Source organism: Lucilia cuprina, chromosome 2, assembly GCF_022045245.1.
Source record: "Lucilia cuprina isolate Lc7/37 chromosome 2, ASM2204524v1, whole genome shotgun sequence".
In the NCBI taxonomy this organism is placed as follows: domain Eukaryota; kingdom Metazoa; phylum Arthropoda; class Insecta; order Diptera; family Calliphoridae; genus Lucilia; species Lucilia cuprina.
In genome coordinates this window covers 67,814,284-67,825,267 of record NC_060950.1, presented here as the reverse complement: position 1 = coordinate 67,825,267, position 10,984 = coordinate 67,814,284, and positions in this window count along the sequence as shown.

The window sequence follows — 10,984 nt, the reverse complement described above, 5'->3', positions numbered from 1 at the left end:
CTAGAACAGAACTAGAACAGAACTGAACAGAACTAGAACAGAACTAGAACAGAACTAGAACAGAACTAGAACAGAACTAGAATAGAACTAGAACAGAACGAGACCAGAACTAGAACAGAACTAGAACAGAACTAGAACAGAACTAGAACAGAACTAGAACAGAACTAGAACAGAAATAGAACAGAACTAGAACAGAACTAGAACAGAACTAGAACATAACTAGAACAGAACTAGAACAGAACTAGAACAGAACAAGAACAGAACTAGAACAGAACTAGAACAGAACTAGAACAGAACTAGAACAGAACTAGAACAGAAATAGAACAGAACTAGAACAGAACTAGAACAGAACTAGAACAGAACTAGAACAGAACTAGAACAGAACTAGAACAGAACTAGAACAGAACTAGAACACAGAACTAGAACTAGAACAGAACTAGAACAGAACTAGAACAGAACTAGAACAGAACTAGAACAGAACTAGAACAGAACTAGAACAGAACTAATACAGATCTAAAACTAATAAAAATATAGATATTTTTATTGTTATTGTTTAATTTCTTTTTGCCTTAAGAACATAATCAAGAATAATAATAAGAATTGTATACAAACTTCATATTAAATAAAATAAGTACCTACTGTGTACATCATTTGTATTTATTTCCGTCGTTTACTTTAAAGGACTTTTACAGAACAAAGCATGCAATGACGAGTACTAAACACAACAGTTATCACTACTTTGACCCAATTTCCAATATTGTATTTATCTTAGGAAAACATTAAAACATGTCTAAGCACTTCTCGTTTACTCGTAATAATACTTACTATCTTCTGTTGAACGTTTATAGAGTACATAACCTTTGCAATTTAATAGTTTAACTATTTCCTAATAACATCCGTTAGTACTTAAGCACAATTTCTCGTTCTATATTCTCCAGTCGAAGGATATAATTTATATTCTGTGCAAGAGTGCATTTAAATCATTGCAATATTACGAAACTCACAGTTACATATTTACTCGTAGTTATTAAGTTTCCAATTGCAATAAAGCGTGCGCGTCTTTTTTAATATTCCGAGCATGACAAAATCAAATCAATTAACAGCAAATCAATTACTATTTTTTCGTTTTTATCTTGTGTTTTTTCCAAGCATCCTTTTTTTCATTACTTGTGCATATTACGCTGTTCGTCTACATATAGAGGAAACTGAGTCCTTTGAAATGGCGCCGTTGTTGGAGCATCGTTTCGAGCTGCTTCAACTATTTCGTATTTGCTTTATGTGTAAAAATGAGTGTGCATAGTTTAGTATCCATCCTTTAGGGCACAAAGCTGTAGATAGCTTTTACTTTTACAGTACCTAAATACTAGTTATTGGGTTTCCGTTTCATTTTTCACTGTATTCATGTGTTTTATACTTTTCTGTTCTACTTTAAAAAAATTTGTTTGTACAAATTGTGAATTTATTGGAAATTATACTTCTTATATAAAAATTAAAAAGCAGAAGAAATTTTTTCTTTTTTTCAAAATATATGTTTCTTTTGTTTTTATAGCAGCAGTAGAATTTATGCATTTAATTTCTATTGCCATTAGAGGATGAAAAATACACTGCAGAAAAATGTAAGAAATAAACATTAAATTAAATTGTTGAACTAAAACTAGAAAAGAACGAGAATATAACTAGAACTGAACTATAACTAGAACTAACACTAGAACAGAACTAGAACAGAACTAGAACAGAACTAGAACAGAACTAGAACTGAACTAGAACTGAACTAGAACTGAACTAGAACTGAACTAGAACTGAACTAGAACTGAACTAGAACTGAACTAGAACTGAACTAGAACTGAACTAGAACTGAACTAGAACTGAACTAGAACTGAACTAGAACTGAACTAGAACTGAACTAGAACTGAACTAGAACTGAACTAGAACTGAACTAGAACTGAACTAGAACTGAACTAGAACTGAACTAGAACTGAACTAGAACTGAACTAGAACTGAACTAGAACTGAACTAGAACTGAACCAGAACTGAACTAGAACTGAACTAGAACTGAACTAGAACTGAACTAGAACTGAACTAGAACTCAACTAGAACTGAACTAGAACTGAACTAGAACTGAACTAGAACTGAACTAGAACTGAACTAGAACTGAACTAGAACTGAACTAGAACTGAACTAGAACTGAACTAGAACTGAACTAGAACTGAACTAGAACTGAACTAGAACTGAACTAGAACTGAACTAGAACTGAACTAGAACTGAACTAGAACTGAACTAGAACTGAACTAGAACTGAACTAGAACTGAACTAGAACTGAACTAGAACTGAACTAGAACTGAACTAGAACTGAACTAGAACTGAACTAGAACTGAACTAGAACTGAACTAGAACTGAACTAGAACTGAACTAGAACTGAACTAGAACTGAACTAGAACTGAACTAGAACTGAACTAGAACTGAACTAGAACTGAACTAGAACTGAACTAGAACTGAACTAGAACTGAACTAGAACTGAACTAGAACTGAACTAGAACTGAACTAGAACTGAACTAGAACTGAACTAGAACTGAACTAGAACTGAACTAGAACTGAACTAGAACTGAACTAGAACTGAACTAGAACTGAACTAGAACTGAACTAGAACTGAACTAGAACTGAACTAGAACTGAACTAGAACTGAACTAGAACTGAACTAGAAGTAAACTAGAAGTAAACTAGAACTGAACTAGAACTGAACTAGAACCGAACTAGAACTGAACTAGAACTGAACTAGAACTGAACTAGAACTGAACTAGAACTGAACTAGAACTGAACTAGAACTGAACTAGAACTGAACTAGAACTGAACTAGAACTGAACTAGAACTGAACTAGAACTGAACTAGAACTGAACTAGAACTGAACTAGAACTGAACTAGAACTGAACTAGAACTGAACTAGAACTGAACTAGAACTGAACTAGAACTGAACTAGAACGAACTGAACTAGAACTGAACTAGAACTGAACTAGAACTGAACTAGAACTGAACTAGAACTGAACTAGAACTGAAGTAGAACTGAACTAGAACTGAACTAGAACTGAACTAGAACTGAACTAGAACTGAACTAGAACTGAACTAGAACTGAACTAGAACTGAACTAGAACTGAACTAGAACTGAACTAGAACTGAACTAGAACTGAACTAGAACTGAACTAGAACTGAACTAGAACTGAACTAGAACTGAACTAGAACTGAACTAGAACTGAACTAGAACTGAACTAGAACTGAACTAGAACTGAACTAGAACTGAACTAGAACTGAACTAGAACTGAACTAGAACTGAACTAGAGCTGAACTAGAACTGAACTAGAACTGAACTAGAACTGAACTAGAACTGAACTAGAACTGAACTAGAACTGAACTAGAACTGAACTAGAACTGAACTAGAACTGAACTAGAACTGAACTAGAACTGAACTAGAACTGAACTAGAACTGAACTAGAACTGAACTAGAACTGAACTAGAACTGAACTAGAACTGAACTAGAACTGAACTAGAACTGAACTAGAACTGAACTAGAACTGAACTAGAACTGAACTAGAACTGAACTAGAACTGAACTAGAACTGAACTAGAACTGAACTAGAACTGAACTAGAACTGAACTAGAACTGAACTAGAACTGAACTAGAACTGAACTAGAACTGAACTAGAACTGAACTAGAACTGAACTAGAACTGAACTAGAACTGAACTAGAACTGAACTAGAACTGAACTAGAACTGAACTAGAACTGAACTAGAACTGAACTAGAACTGTACTAGAACTGAACTAGAACTGAACTAGAACTGAACTAGAACTGAACTAGAACTGAACTAGAACTAATTCTAAACTTGAGATGATCTATCAGTGTATGTCTGAACTTAATATTTAAGGATTACGTTACTTATGGTATGTTACCGTCGGTAACTGCTAACAAAGCTCTTCTCCTCTCTTAGAGAGTATCTGTTAGGAGAACAAACGTTCACACATTTAAAGTACATACTGTTTAGGGTTTCTTCTAGTTTAATCAGAATGAGATACTAAAAGTAGTCTTACACCCTTAGTGTGTCCTTAGATTTAATCTTGCATACTTTAGATTCGATTACAATATTTTTATACGTGACTTGAATTACACATTACCGACGGAGCAAGAATGAAAAACAATTTAAAAAGGACAACTTTAAATGAAGTTGAAGAGGAATAGAAATAGAGAAGAAACAATAGTGTTAAGCAACAAACAGCAAGTTGTGAAGCAAATAACTTGGGAAATTAGAAAAATATAAGAAGCCATTGGAAGTTGGATTTGTAACTTACACATAAATTATAAAACTACACGCTCTAGTGAAGTGCAGAGTATTTATGTTGGATTTGCAACAACAAATCTCTTAAAATTTCAAAACATCTTGTAAGTGTGTAATTTTTAATAAGAAACTTAAAAGACTGTAAATGTTGCTAAAATTTACTATAAAAATAAATGTAAAAATTCAATTATATTTCAAAAATTAAAAGAACATTAGTGTGTGTCCTTATCCTTTAGCCGAACTGTTGCTGTAATTTGAGTTGTGCCAATAATAAATTTATTTTTTTTCAACAATGAATGCATACAATAATTGCCATTAAATTATGTATCTGCAAAATAGAAAAGCTTAAAAGAAAATTCTCATTTAATAGGGAAATTATAGCATAATTTTACTATTTCATTATTTTTTCACTAGCTCATAAAATGAATGTATTTGGCTTACGGTTATAATGATGATGCTGATGACGATATTTGTTGAATATTGCAAATGCAGTGACAACAGCATTTTACTAATGCCTCTGGCAGTTTTTGTCATTGTAAGTGGAAGCAACAGCACTTGTCTGCTTTTTTCTACGAATTATTGTTGCATCAATGGTAGATGTAAAGCTGTCGTCTACCTTTGAATATGCGTAAAATTTATTAAAATATAATTTGTAAAATGAAAGTACATTTTGTGGAAATCTAAGGAGAGAGGAGAAGTGCAGGCACTTAAATTTGGGTAATCAAAATTAAATTATTTTTGCCAGTTTAAGGACAAAGATGGGTTAGTTTTCAAATTTTGGGACAGTTTCTAGCTTAGTTCTGGTTTTATTATAGTTAATTTCTAGTTCTAGTTCAGTTCTAGTTCAGTTCGAGTTCAGTTCTAGTTCTAGTTCAGTTGTAGTTCAGTTCGAGTTCAGTTCTAGTTCAGTTCTAGTTCAGTTCTAGTCCTCATCTAGTTAAATTAAATTATAATTCAATCCATGTTCAGATCTAGATTAGTATAAGTTCAGTTACAGGTCATTTATTGTGTACGATTTATTGTAAATAATACTCTTGCTATTCTTTAAAAAATGTTGATCCTAGCCATAGCAAATAAGTCTTTTATTTAAATATCCAACTGTTACGAATTCTTTATTATCCACAGAAATCACTATGACGATATAAGTCATATATTAATAAATTACTTTATTGCGCACGTGCAAAATCCAAAATTTATGATCTCGCTATAATACTGATCTCCTATAGTGCAACATCCCCCAGTTCGATGACAATACAGCTTGGTTTCTCCTGTAACTTTTATTCAATTCAGCTGCGGAATACTTTCTTTTGTTAACTGCACGCCTCCATCTGTCTCTTTTATTTTTCTGAACACACACACAGTTTATTATTAATAATTTTATAAAAATGTATGATATACACAAAAAAAATTATAATAATAAACAACTACTACGATGTTAGTTAATTCGTTTTAATTCTTTTGAAAATGAAATGTACAAAAATAAAATGAAACTATATTTTGCTTGCAATCACAATTTCTGTTGTTAATATTCTATTTTTAAAGATTTGAGAGAGAATAGCAACAAAACATTTAGCTATGGTTACTACATTTATATTAGTAGGTCCCTAGTTAGAAGTGGATTTACACAGAAACTGTGTCTATAGAAAATAAATAACGACAAAGAATTACAAAAATATTGGGTGCGCTACAAATTTTCTTTAGTTATAGTTCTAGTTAAGTTTATGTTCAATTCTATTGTAGTTCCAATTAAGTTCTAGTTCAGTTCTAGTTCAGTTCTAGTTCAGTTCTAGTTCAGTTCTAGTACAGTTCTAGTTCAGTTCTAGTTCAGTTCTAGTTCAGTTCTAGTTCAGTTCTAGTTCAGTTCTAGTTCAGTTCTAGTTCAGTTCTAGTTCAGTTCTAGTTCAGTTCTAGTTCAGTTCTAGTTCAGTTCTAGATCAGTTCTAGTTCAGTTCTAGTTCAGTTCTAGTAAAGTTCTAGTTCAGTTCCAGTTCAGAGTTAGTTCAGTTCTATTTAAGATCTTGTTCATTTTATTTAAGTTGTGGCCTCCGGTATGTTAGTGGTTAGTGTTCTAGTCTTGTAGACAGGAGGTGGTGGGTTCAATTCCCACCTGAGACACTGGTTAAGATGCGCTCAACAGGCCCGATAGAGGCCTAGGTGTATTTCTTTGGATTTGATGTATAAACATCCTCCTTTCAAATTAACTAACTAGGATCTAGTTCATAAATGTTCCTTCCCATTTATTCATATAACCGATTACACATGTACAGTTTAATCTAAAGCGCGCTATAGCGGTGGCTTCAGCATCAACGTTACTTGCACTTACGTTACTTTATTCATACACCATTCATTTCATTTACGCACGTAGTTTTATTTTGCTTCAAACACGATTTGCGTTGCATTTGTTTTTTTTTTTTTCCTTTTACTTGCAACACAACAATTTTGGGTCTTTTAATATAGTTTTTGATGTTTTTTGTTTGTATTTCGGACAATAGTAACAGCAGCATCGTGAAAAGAAAGAAAACCGCCTTCACTAACAAAGTCACTGAACATCCCTTAAAAATGTTCATCCATCTAACTACTTATTCATTCATTTCTACAATTCATAAATGTTTTTTTTTTTTTTTTTTCAAAACAAGTTCCTTCTTTTGTATGGCAATGATGATGATGTAGATGCTCTCTAACGCTGATGTTAATGATGATAAAAGTTGAAATCTTGCCAACATCATTTTTGTATCCTGTAGTTTTGTTGTTTAATTATTTTTTTTTTGCAGTTTGTGAACAACATCAGCTGCATCTTTTAACATCTCCCTTCCATCCTGGTGTATTGTGTGGTGTGTAAGTTGGTTAGTTTATCTTCCTTCAATTGTTACATGCAGTTTTATGCACATTTTTATATGTTTTCTTTCAGAAGCAAAACGAATAAGATTTCTTTCTATTCATTTTGTTAACAATTTTTTCGGGATTTGTATGCCGTTGTAAAGCCTGCTTTTGTATATTAAAGTTTTCATTTCTTTTCATACTATTTTTTATAATTTTGTAAAAAATTTAATTGTGGCTGGTGTAGTTGTTCTTGTTGCAAATGTTTTATTTCTTTTATTTCTGTTGTTTGCTTACTTACCGAGGCTTAGAATTTATTAAGTTGTAGAGTGAAATATATAGAAAACTTTTTCTTAATTAGAATTTATTATAATTGTCGAGTGAGTAAAAGAAAAAAACTCTTAAAAAAGGACCCTAGGATAATTTGGTAAGTGTTTGGTGGTCAACAACCTTGTTTGTTTTCTTTCATTGAAAAGGGGAATGACCAGTATGTGGAGATAAAGAAAGAAGCGATAATAAGCACAAAGTGAATTTTAACATCGAGATGCCTTAAACCAAATTAAATTGATAATAAAGTAAACGACCTCAGTAATTTATTTATAACAAATTAAGTGATAAAAGTCCAAGTCTAATACAGTTACTTCTAGTTCAGTTAAAGTTTAGATCTAGTTCAGTTATAGTTATTTTCTAGTTCTGTTTTAGTTCTGTTCTAGTTCAGTTCTAGTTCAGTTCTAGTTCAGTTCTAGTTCAGTTCTAGTTCAGTTCTAGTTCAGTTCTAGTTCAGTTCTAGTTCTGTTCTAGTTCAGTTCTAGTTCAGTTCTAGTTCAGTTCTAGTTCAGTTCTAGTTCAGTTCTAGTTCTAGTTCTGTTCTAGTTTATTTAAATATCCGTAACCTGAATCTATTAGAGATTACAAACCCAAGCACTTGATTTTTAATTAATCCCCGCTTTGGAAAACATTCAAAACCTCACTTATATAAATAAATATTTAGACACCAAGTGAATTACGGGCTCCTTCAGCCATTACCTTAAAATACCACACAACGACCCTCCTAACACTGGCGACGTTTCAAAATCAGTGCGTTGTATCTATTTAAAGCTAACGCATGCATACGTTGTTGGTGGTTACGATTTATGGGCTCATTAAGAATTTAAATGGTGCATTAAGACGAAAATCAAAATAACGTTTGAAACCTTTTAAAGTAAACATTTTTCTTAAGTTTCGTTTTAATTTCATTTTAAAGTAGTCAATGAATATTTAATTTTATTTATATGTTGGAGTTTTCTTGATTTTTTTTGATATGCTTGTTGGTTGTGTTGCAGTAACTAAAATCAATGAATTTATATTTTTAAATTATTTTAAATGTATGGAAATCAATAACGACATAATGAGTCTTAAATGTTGAATAACGTTTTTTCCGATTTTGGTTTTTCGAAAAACAATTTACAAACTAATTTAAATCATTAGATTAGAAACTAAAACTTGTTAAAGTTTTCTATAAACAAACATTTATTTATGTTAATTTCGATCAAAAAAAAGGCAAATGTTATATATTCATATATTTTTCAATTCTTTCCCATAACAAATTTGAATTTTAAATTGTTTTGTTCGTTAAAGTTGATGTTCTCTAATTTAAATAAACAATATTAATTTCCCTTTCTATTTCCCCGAAGTTGATTTACATACTTCGTCTATATTATATGTTTTAGTGATTGTTTAAACATTTTTTTCAGAACAATAACAAGGTATTGATTATTTTTTTTTAGTTTACCCCACTTAAAATGACATTTTCTTTAATTGTCAAATCAAAATATTTAAGAAATGATGTCAGGGCTGTACAATATTAGAGCTATAATTTGAACTGTTAACTTGTCTATAGTCTGGAGTGTAAACTCGTCTATAGTCTGGAGTATAGACTTGCCTATAGTCTGGACTGCAGATTTGTCTATAGTCTGGAGTGTAGACTTGTCTCTAGTCTGAAGTGTGGGCTTGTCTATAGTTTGGACTTCTTTAAAGTCTGGACTGTAGTCTTGTGTATAGTTTTTACTGTAGACTTGTTTATAGTCTGTAGATGTCTATAGTTTGGAGTGTAGACTTGTCTATAGTCTAGAGTGTAGACTTGTTCATAGTCTAGAGTGTAGGCTTTTCTATAGTCTGGAGTGTAGACTTGTCTATAGTCTGGAGTGTATACTTTTCTATAGTCTGGAGTGTAGATTTGTCTATGGTCTGGAGTGTAGAGTTGTCTATAGTCTGGAGTGAAGGCTTGTCTATAGTCTGGAGTGAAGACTTGTCTATATTCTGAACTGTAGACTTTTTTGTAGTCTGGACTGTAGTCTTGTGTATAGTTTGCACTGTAAACTTGTTTAAAGTCTGAAGTGTAGCCATGTCTATAGTCTGGAGTGTAAACTTGTCTGTAGTCTGTAGTGTAAACTTTTCTATAGTCTGGACCATAGGCTTGCTTAAAATATGGACTGTGGACTTGTCTTAAGTCTGGAGAGTGGATTTGTCTATAGACTGAACTGTAGACTTTTCTTTGGTCTGGACCGTCTGAACTTTACTTGTGTAAAGTGTGGAGTGAAGATTTGAGTATTCTATGGTCTATAGTCTAGATTATATCTTAATCATAGTCTGGATTTTAGATGTAGCTATAGTCTAGATGGTAGTCTTTACTAAGCCTAGCCTATTTGTCAATAGTCTGGATATTAGTTTTGACTATAGTCTGAACTGTAATCGTGACTATATTTTGGATTATAGTCACGAATTTAGTTCACAGCCTCGATAATTATCCGGACTATATTAAGATCTAAAATCTTCAGATACTTGATTATTATCCAACTTATAATCTCGCCTATGGTCGAGATAAGTATTTGTTTCTTAGCTGGTGACAATTTGTCTCAGTTTCTCCAAGTCTGCCCATTGCTGTATCAATTTGAAAACTATAAATTTCCCCAATGAAACTCAATACTTTTTCTAAAAAAATCTTTAACTCTTTATAACACTTTAACAAATTTTTTTGTCAAATTTTCAATTGAAATCTAAAACAAGATTAAAGCATTTAAAAAACCATTTTTTGTGGTAACACACAAAACAAGCGGATTAAATTTCCGAAAAAAATGTAATTTATTTTTCAAATTTTAAACAAATTGTTGTTAAAGAATTTTTTTTAAAATTTTATCATTAAGCCGTTACTTGACATGGGTTGCATGCATTCTGCTGCGTTTGATCTCTCTTTTGAAATGCAACAATTATTTATTGTTCGAATAAACATATTGAAAAAGTAAATTTTTTTCATTTCTTGCTTTGTTGTCAACAAATGTCACTTTTAACTTCATTTATGAAATTGTCAAAATTGCTTTCTTCAAATATGTCAATATTTAAAAATGTGCGTGTGCATGTGTTTTTGAGGTTTTACAAGTGATTAAATCAATCCACTCATTCATTCATTCCTTCTCTCAATTTATTTGTTTATATTTCCTGGCATATCTTTAATTTGTTGTTAATATTTTATGTCATTTTAACAAGTGAACAAATTTAAAAATTTTCAATTTCACTGAATGTATTGAGTTTTGTGGTATTATCTTTTTTGTTTGTTTTTGTTGTCGTTATTTTCTGCTGGAGTGCTCATTAACAAAATGACAGATTGATTTTTGACAGTTGTCTAAATGAGTTGTGTGTAAAGTATTTAAATTAATAGTTTTTTAAAATAGTTCTGTTTTATTTGTGATCTGGTTCTGTTGTGTTCTAGTTCTGTTTTAGTTCTGTTCTAGTTTTGTTCTAGTTCTGTTCTAGTTCTGTTCTAGTTCTGTTCTAGTTCTGTTCTAGTTCTGTTCTAGTTCTGTTCTAGT